Source organism: Perna viridis, chromosome 6 (assembly GCF_037379345.1).
Source record: "Perna viridis isolate PV_CMFRI_1.1 ecotype Kerala chromosome 6, ASM3737934v1, whole genome shotgun sequence".
In the NCBI taxonomy this organism is placed as follows: domain Eukaryota; kingdom Metazoa; phylum Mollusca; class Bivalvia; order Mytilida; family Mytilidae; genus Perna; species Perna viridis.
This window is the reverse complement of record NC_142450.1, coordinates 23,239,111-23,252,726: the sequence shown is the minus strand read 5'-3', so window position 1 is coordinate 23,252,726 and position 13,616 is coordinate 23,239,111. Positions and strand designations below refer to the sequence as shown.

At 57.5% G+C, this 13,616-nt stretch overlaps 1 protein-coding gene across 1 annotated transcript in view; it reads left to right on the top strand.

Moving 5' to 3' along the window:
* Window positions 1-13,616, top strand: part of LOC148614138 (uncharacterized) — a 173,698-nt gene that overhangs the window by 154,075 nt on the left and 6,007 nt on the right. The window lies entirely within an intron of this gene.

Below are 13,616 nucleotides of genomic sequence, written 5' to 3'. Positions count from 1 at the left end.
CTGGCACATCGGAAAGTTCCACAGCAGCCACTCCTGTGACCACCAGCGAAGGGACAACTGTCACTCAGACTACTGGCACAACACCTACTGTTGGCACCACTGAGACCAGCACTTCGGAAAGAACTCCCACTTCAGGCACATCGGAAAGTTCCACAGCAGCCACTCCTGTGACCACCAGCAAAGGGACAACTGTCACTCAGACTACTGGCACCACACGTGCAGCTGGCACCACTGAGACAAGCACCGCGGCAAGCACTCCCACACCTGGCACATCAGAAAGTTCCACAGCAGCCACTCCTGTGACCACCAGCGAAGGTACAACTGTCACACAGACTACTGGCACCACACCTACTGCTGGCACCACTGAGACCAGCACTGCGGAAAGAACTCCCACTTCAGGCACATCGGAAAGTTCCACAGCAGCCACTCCTGTGACCACCAGCGAAGGGACAACTGTCACAAAGACTACTGCCACCACACCTACTGCTGGCAAAACTGAGACCAGCACCGCGGCAAGCACTCCCACACCTGGCACATCGGAAAGTTCCACAGCAGCCACTCCTGTGACCACCAGCGAAGGGACAACTCAGACTACTGGCACAACACCTACTGCTGGCACCACTGAGACAAGCACCGCGGCAAGCACTCCCACAGCTGGCACATCGGAAAGTACCACAACAGCCACTCCTGTGATCACCAGCGAAGGGACAACTGTCACTCAAACTACTGGCACAACACCTACTGCTGGCACCACTGAGACCAGCACCGCGGCAAGCACTCCCACACCTGGCACATCGGAAAGTACCACAGCAGCCACTCCTGTGACCACCAGCGAAGGGACAACTGTCATTCAGACTACTGGCACCACACCTACTGTTGGCACCACTGAGACAAGCACCGCGGCAAGCACTTCCACACCTGGCACATCGGAAAGTTCCACAGCAGCCACTCCTGTGACCACCAGCGAAGGGACAACTGTCACTCAGACTCCTGGCACCACACCTACTGTTGGTACCACTGAGACAAGCACCGCGGCAAGCACTCCCACACCTGGCACATCGGAAAGTACCACAGCAGCCACTCCTGTGACCACCAGCGAAGGGACAACTGTCATTCAGACTACTCGCACAACACCTACTGCTGGCACCACTGAGACCAGCACCGCGGCAAGCACTCCCACACCTGGCACATCGGAAAGTTCCACAGCAGCCACTCCTGTGACCACCAGCGAAGGGACAACTGTCACTCAGATTCCTGGCACCACACCTACTGTTGGTACCACTCAGACAAGCACCGCGGCAAGCACTCCCACACCTGGCACATCGGAAAGTACCACAGCAGCCACTCCTGTGACCACCAGCGAAGGGACAACAGTCATTCAGACTACTGGCACCACACCTACTGTTGGCACCACTGAGACAAGCACCGCGGCAAGCACTCCCACACCTGGCACATCGGAAAGTACCACAACAGCCACTCCTGTGACCACCATCGAAGGGACAACTGTCACTCAGACTACTGGCACCACATCTACTGCTGGCACCACTGAGACCAGCACCGCGGCAAGCACTCCCACACCTGGCACATCGGAAAATACCACAGCAGCCACTCCTGTGACCACCAGCGAAGGGACAAGTGTCACTCAGACTACTGGCACCACATCTACTGCTGGCACCACTGAGACCAGCACCGCGGCAAGCACTCCCAGACCTGGCACATCGGAAAGTACCACAGCAGCCACTCCTGTGACCACCAGCGAAGGGACAACTGTCACTCAGACTACTGGCACAACATCTACTGTTGGTACCACTGAGACAAGCACCGCGGCAAGCACTCCCACACCTGGCATAACGGAAAGTACCACAGCAGCCACTCCTGTGACCACCAGCGAAGGGACAACTGTCATTCAGACTACTGGCACCACACCAACTGTTGGCACCACTGAGACAAGCACCGCGGCAAGCACTCCCACACCTGGCACATCGGAAAGTTCCACAGCAGCCACTCCTGTGACCACCAGCGAAGGGACAACTGTCACTCAGACTCCTGGCAAAACACCTACTGTTGGCACCACTGAGACAAGCACCGCGGCAAGCACTCCCACACCTGGCACATCGGAAAGTACCACAGCAGCCACTCCTGTGACCACCAGCGAAGGGACAACTGTCACTCAGACTACTGGCACAACATCTACTGTTGGTACCACTGAGACAAGCACCGCGGCAAGTACTCCCACACCTGGCACATCGGAAAGTACCACAGCAGCCACTCCTGTGATCACCAGTGAAGGGACAACTGTCACTCAGACTCCTGGCACAACACCTACTGCTGGCACCACTGAGACAAGCACCGCGGCAAGCACTCCCACACCTGGCACATCGGAAAGTACCACAGCAGCCACTCCTGTGACCACCAGCGAAGGGACAACTGTCATTCAGACTACTGGCACCACACCTACTGTTGGCACCACTGAGACAAGCACCGCGGCAAGCACTCCCACACCTGGCACATCGGAAAGTTCCACAGCAGCCACTCCTGTGACCACCAGCGAAGGGACAACTGTCACTCAGACTCCTGGCACCACACCTACTGTTGGTACCACTCAGACAAGCACCGCGGCAAGCACTCCCACACCTGGCACATCGGAAAGTACCACAGCAGCCACTCCTGTGACCACCAGCGAAGGGACAACTGTCATTCAGACTACTCGCACAACACCTACTGCTAACACCACTGAGACAAGCACCGCGGCAAGCACTCCCACACCGGGCACATCGGAAAGTTCCACAGCAGCCACTCCTGTGACCACCAGCGAAGGGACAACTGTCACTCAGACACCTGGCACCACACCTACTGTTGGTACCACTGAGACAAGCACCGCGGCAAGCACTCCCACACCTGGCACATCGGAAAGTACAACATCAGCCACTCCTGTGACCACCAGCGAAGGGACAACTGTCATTCAGACTACTGGCACAACACATACTCCTGGCACCACTGAGACCAGCACCGCGGCAAGCACTCCCACACCTGGCACATCGGAAAGTACCACAGCAGCCACTCCTGTGACCACCAGCGAAGGGACAACTGTCACTCAGACTCCTGACACAACACCTACTGCTGGCACCACTGAGACCACCACCGCGGCAAGCACTCCCACACCTAGCACATCCGAAAGTATCACAGCAGCCACTCCTGTGACCACCAGCGAAGGGACAACTGTCATTCAGACTACTGGCACAACACCTACTGCTGGCACCACTGAGACCAGCACTGCGGAAAGAACTCCCACTTCAGGCACATCGGAAAGTTCCACAGCAGCCACTCCTGTGACCACCAGCGAAGGGACAAGTGTCACTCAGACTGCTGGCACCACACGTACAACTGGCACCACTGAGACCAGCACCGCGGCAAGCACTGCCACACCTGGCAGATCAGAAAGTTCCACAGCAGCCACTCCTGTGACCACCAGCGAAGGGACAACTGTCATTCAGACTACTGGCACCACACCTACTGTTGGCACCACTGAGACAAGCACCGCGGCAAGCACTCCCACACCTGGCACATCGGAAAGTTCCACAGCAGCCACTCCTGTGACCACCAGCGAAGGGACAACTGTCACTCAGACTCCTGGCACCACACCTACTGTTGGTACCACTGAGAAAAGCACCGGTGCAAACACTCCCACACCTGGCACATCGGAAAGTACCACAGCAGCCACTCCTGTGACCACCAGCGAAGGGACAACTATCACTCAGACTACTGGCACCACTGAGACAAGCACCGCGGCAAGCACTCCCACAGCTGGCACATCGGAAAGTTCCACAGCAGCCACTCCTGTGACCACCAGCGAAGGGACAACTGTCACAAAGACTACTGGCACAACACCTACTGCTGGCACCACTGAGACCAGCACTGCGGAAAGAACTCCCACTTCAGGCACATCGGAAAGTTCCACAGCAGCCACTCCTGTGACCACCAGCGAAGGGACAACTGTCACTCAGACTGCTGGCACCACACGTACAGCTGGCACCACTGAGACAAGCACCGCGGCAAGCACTGCCACACCTGGCACATCAGAAAGTTCCACAGCAGCCACTCCTGTGACCACCAGCGAAGGGACAACTGTCACAAAGACTACTGCCACCACACCTACTGCTGGCAAAACTGAGACCAGCACCGCGGCAAGCACTCCCACACCTGGCACATCGGAAAGTTCCACAGCAGCCACTCCTGTGACCACCAGCGAAGGGACAACTCAGACTACTGGCACAACACCTACTGCTGGCACCACTGAGACCAGCACCGCGGCAAGCACTCCCACACCTGGCACATCGGAAAGTACCACAGCAGCCACTCCTGTGACCACCAGCGAAGGGACAACTGTCACTCAAACTACTGGCACAACACCTACTGCTGGCACCACTGAGACCAGCACCGCGGCAAGCACTCCCACACCTGGTACATCGGAAGGTACCACAGCAGCCACTCCTGTGACCACCAGCGAAGGGACAACTGTCACACAGGCTACTGGCACCACACCTACTGCTGGCACCACTGAGACAAGCACCGCGGCAAGCACTCCCACACCTGGCACATCGGAAAGTACCACAGCAGCCACTCCTGTGACCACCAGCGAAGGGACAACTGTCACACAGACTACTGGCACCACTCCTACTGCTGGCACCACTGAGACCAGCACCGCAGCAAGCACTCCCACACCTGGAACATCAGAAAGTACCACAGCAGCCACTCCTGTGACCACCAGCGAAGGGACAACTGTCACTCAGACTACTGGCACAACATCTACTGTTGGTACCACTGAGACAAGCACCGCGGCAAGCACTCCCACACCTGGCACATCGGAAAGTACCACAGCAGCCACTCCTGTGACCACCAGCGAAGGGACAACTGTCATTCAGATTACTGGCACCACACCTACTGTTGGCACCACTGAGACAAGCACCGCGGCAAGCACTCCCACACCTGGCACATCGGAAAGTTCCACAGCAGCCACTCCTGTGACCACCAGCGAAGGGACAACTGTCACTCAGGCTACTGGCACCACACCTACTGCTGGTACCACTGAGACAAGCACCGCGGCAAGCACTCCCACACCTGGCACATCGGAAAGTACCACAGCAGCCACTCCTGTGACCACCAGCGAAGGGACAACTGTCATTCAGACTACTCGCACAACACCTACTGCTGGCACCACTGAGACCAGCACCGCGGCAAGCACTCCCACACCTGGCACATCGGAAAGTTCCACAGCAGCCACTCCTGTGACCACCAGCGAAGGGACAACTGTCACTCAGACACCTGGCACCACACCTACTGTTGGTACCACTGAGACAAACACCGCGGCAAGCACTACCACACCTGGCACATCGGAAAGTACAACAGCAGCCACTCCTGTGACCACCAGCGAAGGGACAACTGTCATTCAGACTACTGGCACAACACCTACTGCTGGCACCACTGAGACCAGCACCGCGGCAAGCACTCCCACACCTGGCACATCGGAAAGTACCACAGCAGCCACTCCTATGACCACCAGCGAAGGGACAACTGTCATTCAGACTACTGGCACCACACCTACTGTTGGCACCACTGAGACAAGCACCGCGGCAAGCACTCCCACACCTGGCACATCGCAAAGTACCACAACAGCCACTCCTGTGACCACCAGCGAAGGGACAACTGTCACTCAGACTCCTGGCACCACACCTACTGTTGGTACCACTCAGACAAGCACCGCGGCAAGCACTCCCACACCTGGCACATCGGAAAGTACCACAGCAGCCACTCCTGTGACCACCAGCGAAGGGACAACTGTCATTCAGACTACTCGCACAACACCTACTGCTGGCACCACTGAGACCAGCACCGCGGCAAGCACTCCCACACCTGGCACATCGGAAAGTTCCACAGCAGCCACTCCTGTGACCACCAGCGAAGGGACAACTGTCACTCAGACACCTGGCACCACACCTACTGTTGGTACCACTGACACAAGCACCGCGGCAAGCACTCCCACACCTGGCACATCAAAAAGTACAACATCAGCCACTCCTGTGACCACCAGCGAAAGGACAACTGTCATTCAGACTACTGGCACAACACCTACTGCTGGCACCACTGAGACCAGCACCGCGGCAAGCACTCCCACACCTGGCACATCGGAAAGTACCACAGCAGCCACTCCTGTGACCACCAGCGAAGGGACAACTGTCACTCAGACTCCTGACACAACACCTACTGCTGGCAACACTGAGACCACCACCGCAGCAAGCACTCCCACACCTGGCACATCGGAAAGTACCACAGCAGCCACTCCTGTGACCACCAGCGAAGGGACAACTGTCAGTCAGACTACTGGCACAACACCTACTGCTGGCACCACTGAGACCAGCACTGCGGAAAGAACTCCCACTTCAGGCACATCGGAAAGTTCCACAGCAGCCACTCCTGTGACCACCAGCGAAGGGACAAGTGTCACTCAGACTGCTGGCACCACACGTACAGCTGGCACCACTGAGACAAGCACCGCGGCAAGCACTGCCACACCTGGCACATCAGAAAGTTCCACAGCAGCCACTCCTGTGACCACCAGCGAAGGGACAACTGTCACTCAGACTACTGCCACCACACCTACTGCTGGCAAAACAGAGACCAGCACCGCGGCAAGCACTCCCACACCTGGCACATCGGAAAGTTCCACAGCAGCCACTCCTGTGACCAGCAGCGAAGGGAGAACTCAGACTACTGGCACAACATCTACTGCTGGCACCACTGAGACAAGCACCGCGGCAAGCACTCCCACACCTGGCACATCGGAAAGTACCACAGCAGCCACTCCTTTGACCACCAGCGAAGGGACAACTGTCACTCAAACTACTGGCACAACACCTACTGCTGGCACCACTGAGACCAGCACCGCGGCAAACACTCCCACACCTGGTACATCGGAAGGTACCACAGCAGCCACTCCTGTGACCACCAGCGAAGGGACAACTGTCACACAGACCACTGGCACCACACCTACTGCTGGCACCACTGAGACCAGCACCGCGGCAAGCACTCCCACACCTGGCACATCGGAAAGTACCACAGCAGCCACTCCTGTGACCACCAGCGAAGGGACAACTCTCACTCAGACTACTGGCACAACACCTACTGTTGGTACCACTGAGACAAGCACCGCGGCAAGCACTCCCACACCTGGCACATCGGAAAGTACCACAGCAGCCACTCCTGTGACCACCAGCGAAGGGACAACTATCACTCAGACTACTGGCACCACACGTACTGCTGGCACCACTGAGACAAGCACCGCGGCAAGCACTCCCACAGCTGGCACATCGGAAAGTTCCACAGCAGCCACTCCTGTGACCACCAGCGAAGGGACAACTGTCACAAAGACTACTGGCACAACACCTACTGCTGGCACCACTGAGACCAGCACTGCGGAAAGAACTCCCACTTCAGGCACATCGGAAAGTTCCACAGCAGCCACTCCTGTGACCACCAGCGAAGGGACAACTGTCACTCAGACTACTGGCACCACACGAACAGCTGGCACCACTGAGACAAGCACCGCGGCAAGCACTCCCACACCTGGCACATCGGAAAGTACCACAACAGCCACTCCTGTGACCACAAACGAAGGGACAACTATCACTCAGACTACTGGCTCAACACCTACTGCTGGTACCACTGAGACAAGCACCGCGGCAAGCACTCCCACACCTGGCACATCGGAAAGTACCACAGCAGCCACTCCTGTGACCACCAGCGAAGGGACAACTGTCACTCAGACTCCTGGCACCACACATACTGTTGGTGCCACTGAGACAAGCACCGCGGCGAGCACTCCCACACCTAGCACATCCGAAAGTACCACAGCAGCCACTCCTGTGACCACCAGCGAAGGGACAACTGTCATTCAGACTACTGGCACAACACATACTGCTGGCACCACTGAGACCAGCACCGCGGCAAGCACTCCCACACCTGGCACATCGGAAAGTACCACAGTAGCCACTCCTGTGACCACCAGCGAAGGGACAACTGTCACTCAGACTCCTGGCACCACACCTACTGTTGGTACCACTGAGAAAAGCACCGGTGCAAACACTCCCACACCTGGCACATCGGAAAGTACCACAGCAGCCTCTCCTGTGACCACCAGCGAAGGGACAACTATCACTCAGACTACTGGCACCACACGTACTGCTGGCACCACTGAGACAAGCACCGCGGCAAGCACTCCCACAGCTGGCACATCGGAAAGTTCCACAGCAGCCACTCCTGTGACCACCAGCGAAGGGACAACTGTCACAAAGACTACTGGCACAACACCTACTGCTGGCACCACTGAGACCAGCACTGCGGAAAGAACTCCCACTTCAGGCACATCGGAAAGTTCCACAGCAGCCACTCCTGTGACCACCAGCGAAGGGACAACTGTCACTCAGACTGCTGGCACCACACGTACAGCTGGCACCACTGAGACAAGCACCGCGGCAAGCACTGCCACACCTGGCACATCAGAAAGTTCCACAGCAGCCACTCCTGTGACCACCAGCGAAGGGACAACTGTCACAAAGACTACTGCCACCACACCTACTGCTGGCAAAACTGAGACCAGCACCGCGGCAAGCACTCCCACACCTGGCACATCGGAAAGTTCCACAGCAGCCACTCCTGTGACCACCAGCGAAGGGACAACTCAGACTACTGGCACAACACCTACTGCTGGCACCACTGAGACAAGCACCGCGGCAAGCACTCCCACACCTGGCACATCGGAAAGTACCACAGCAGCCACTCCTGTGACCACCAGCGAAGGGACAACTGTCACTCAAACTACTGGCACAACACCTACTGCTGGCACCACTGAGACCAGCACCGCGGCAAGCACTCCCACACCTGGTACATCGGAAGGTACCACAGCAGCCACTCCTGTGACCACCAGCGAAGGGACAACTGTCACACAGGCTACTGGCACCACACCTACTGCTGGCACCACTGAGACAAGCACCGCGGCAAGCACTCCCACACCTGGCACATCGGAAAGTACCACAGCAGCCACTCCTGTGACCACCAGCGAAGGGACAACTGTCACTCAGACTACTGGCACAACACCTACTGTTGGTACCACTGAGACAAGCACCGCGGCAAGCACTCCCACACCTGGCACATCGGAAAGTTCCACAGCAGCCACTCCTGTGACCACCAGCGAAGGGACAACTGTCACAGAGACTACTGGCACAACTCCTACTGCTGGCACCACTGAGACCAGCACCGCAGCAAGCACTCCCACATCTGGAACATCAGAAAGTACCACAGCAGCCACTCCTGTGACCACCAGCGAAGGGACAACTGTCACTCAGACTACTGGCACAACATCTACTGTTGGTACCACTGAGACAAGCACCGCGGCAAGCACTCCCACACCTGGCACATCGGAAAGTACCACAGCAGCCACTCCTGTGACCACCAGCGAAGGGACAACTGTCATTCAGACTACTGGCACCACACCTACTGTTGGCACCACTGAGACAAGCACCGCGGCAAGCACTCCCACACCTGGCACATCGGAAAGTTCCACAGCAGCCACTCCTGTGACCACCAGCGAAGGGACAACTGTCACTCAGACTCCTGGCACCACACCTACTGTTGGTACCACTGAGACAAGCACCGCGGCAAGCATTCCCACACCTGGCACATCGGAAAGTACCACAGCAGCCACTCCTGGGACCACCAGCGAAGGGACAACTGTCATTCAGACTACTGGCACAACACCTACTGCTGGCACCACTGAGACAAGCACCGCGGCAAGCACTCCCACACCTGGCACATCGGAAAGTACCACAGCAGCCACTCCTGTGACCACCAGCGAAGGGACAACTGTCATTCAGACTACTGGCACCACACCTACTGTTGGCACCACTGAGACAAGCACCGCGGCAAGCACTCCCACACCTGGCACATCGGAAAGTACCACAACAGCCACTCCTGTGACCACCAGCGAAGGGACAACTGTCACTCAGACTACTGGCACCACACCTACTGCTGGCACCACTGAGACCAGCACCGCGGCAAGCACTCCCACACCTGGCACATCGGAAAATACCACAGCAGCCACTCCTGTGACCACCAGCGAAGGGACAAGTGTCACTCAGACTACTGGCACCACATCTACTGCTGGCACCACTGAGACCAGCACCGCGGCAAGCACTCCCAGACCTGGCACATCGGAAAGTACCACAGCAGCCACTCCTGTGACCACCAGCGAAGGGACAACTGTCACTCAGACTACTGGCACAACATCTACTGTTGGTACCACTGAGACAAGCACCGCGGCAAGCACTCCCACACCTGGCACATCGGAAAGTACCACAGCAGCCACTCCTGTGACCACCAGCGAAGGGACAACTGTCATTCAGACTACTGGCACCACACCTACTGTTGGCACCACTGAGACAAGCACCGCGGCAAGCACTCCCACACCTGGCACATCGGAAAGTTCCACAGCAGCCACTCCTGTGACCACCAGCGAAGGGACAACTGTCACTCAGACTCCTGGCAAAACACCTACTGTTGGTACCACTGAGACAAGCACCGGTGCAAGCACTCCCACACCTGGCACATCGGAAAGTACCACAGCAGCCACTCCTGTGACCACCAGCGAAGGGACAACTTTCACTCAGACTACTGGCACAACACCTACTGTTGGTACCACTGAGACCAGCACCGCGGCAAGTACTCCCACACCTGGCACATCGGAAAGTACCACAGCAGCCACTCCTGTGATCACCAGTGAAGGGACAACTGTCACTCAGACTCCTGGCACAACACCTACTGCTGGTACCACTGAGACAAGCACCGCGGCAAGCACTCCCACACCTGGCACATCGGAAAGTACCACAGCAGCCACTCCTGGGACCACCAGCGAAGGGACAACTGTCATTCAGACTACTGGCACAACACCTACTGCTGGCACCACTGAGACCAGCACCGCGGCAAGCACTCCCACACCTGGCACATCGGAAAGTACCACAGCAGCCACTCCTGTGACCACCAGCGAAGGGACAACTGTCATTCAGACTACTGGCACCACACCTACTGTTGGCACCACTGAGACAAGCACCGCGGCAAGCACTCCCACACCTGGCACATCGGAAAGTACCACAACAGCCACTCCTGTGACCACCAGCGAAGGGACAACTGTCACTCAGACTACTGGCACCACACCTACTGCTGGCACCACTGAGACCAGCACCGCGGCAAGCACTCCCACACCTGGCACATCGGAAAATACCACAGCAGCCACTCCTGTGACCACCAGCGAAGGGACAAGTGTCACTCAGACTACTGGCACCACATCTACTGCTGGCACCACTGAGACCAGCACCGCGGCAAGCACTCCCAGACCTGGCACATCGGAAAGTACCACAGCAGCCACTCCTGTGACCACCAGCGAAGGGACAACTGTCACTCAGACTACTGGCACAACATCTACTGTTGGTACCACTGAGACAAGCACCGCGGCAAGCACTCCCACACCTGGCACATCGGAAAGTACCACAGCAGCCACTCCTGTGACCACCAGCGAAGGGACAACTGTCATTCAGACTACTGGCACCACACCTACTGTTGGCACCACTGAGACAAGCACCGCGGCAAGCACTCCCACACCTGGCACATCGGAAAGTTCCACAGCAGCCACTCCTGTGACCACCAGCGAAGGGACAACTGTCACTCAGACTCCTGGCAAAACACCTACTGTTGGTACCACTGAGACAAGCACCGGTGCAAGCACTCCCACACCTGGCACATCGGAAAGTACCACAGCAGCCACTCCTGTGACCACCAGCGAAGGGACAACTGTCACTCAGACTACTGGCACAACACCTACTGTTGGTACCACTGAGACCAGCACCGCGGCAAGTACTCCCACACCTGGCACATCGGAAAGTACCACAGCAGCCACTCCTGTGATCACCAGTGAAGGGACAACTGTCACTCAGACTCCTGGCACAACACCTACTGCTGGTACCACTGAGACAAGCACCGCGGCAAGCACTCCCACACCTGGCACATCGGAAAGTACCACAGCAGCCACTCCTGTGACCACCAGCGAAGGGACAACTCAGACTACTGGCACCACACCTACTGTTGGCACCACTGAGACAAGCACCGCGGCAAGCACTCCCACACCTGGTACATCGGAAGGTACCACAGCAGCCACTCCTGTGACCACCAGCGAAGGGACAACTGTCACTCAAACTACTGGCACAACACCTACTGCTGGCACCACTGAGACCAGCACCGCGGCAAGCACTCCCACACCTGGTATATCGGAAGGTACCACAGCAGCCACTCCTGTGACCACCAGCGAAGGGACAACTGTCACACAGGCTACTGGCACCACACCTACTGCTGGCACCACTGAGACAAGCACCGCGGCAAGCACTCCCACACCTGGCACATCGGAAAGTACCACAGCAGCCACTCCTGTGACCACCAGCGAAGGGACAACTGTCACTCAGACTACTGGCACAACACCTACTGTTGGTACCACTGAGACAAGCACCGCGGCAAGCACTCCCACACCTGGCACATCGGAAAGTTCCACAGCAGCCACTCCTGTGACCACCAGCGAAGGGACAACTGTCACAGAGACTACTGGCACAACTCCTACTGCTGGCACCACTGAGACCAGCACCGCAGCAAGCACTCCCACATCTGGAACATCAGAAAGTACCACAGCAGCCACTCCTGTGACCACCAGCGAAGGGACAACTGTCACTCAGACTACTGGCACAACATCTACTGTTGGTACCACTGAGACAAGCACCGCGGCAAGCACTCCCACACCTGGCACATCGGAAAGTACCACAGCAGCCACTCCTGTGACCACCAGCGAAGGGACAACTGTCATTCAGACTACTGGCACCACACCTACTGTTGGCACCACTGAGACAAGCACCGCGGCAAGCACTCCCACACCTGGCACATCGGAAAGTTCCACAGCAGCCACTCCTGTGACCACCAGCGAAGGGACAACTGTCACTCAGACTCCTGGCACCACACCTACTGTTGGTACCACTGAGACAAGCACCGCGGCAAGCATTCCCACACCTGGCACATCGGAAAGTACCACAGCAGCCACTCCTGGGACCACCAGCGAAGGGACAACTGTCATTCAGACTACTGGCACAACACCTACTGCTGGCACCACTGAGACCAGCACCGCGGCAAGCACTCCCACACCTGGCACATCGGAAAGTACCACAGCAGCCACTCCTGTGACCACCAGCGAAGGGACAACTGTCATTCAGACTACTGGCACCACACCTACTGTTGGCACCACTGAGACAAGCACCGCGGCAAGCACTCCCACACCTGGCACATCGGAAAGTACCACAACAGCCACTCCTGTGACCACCAGCGAAGGGACAACTGTCACTCAGACTACTGGCACCACACCTACTGCTGGCACCACTGAGACCAGCACCGCGGCAAGCACTCCCACACCTGGCACATCGGAAAATACCACAGCAGCCACTCCTGTGACCACCAGCGAAGGGACAAGTGTCACTCAG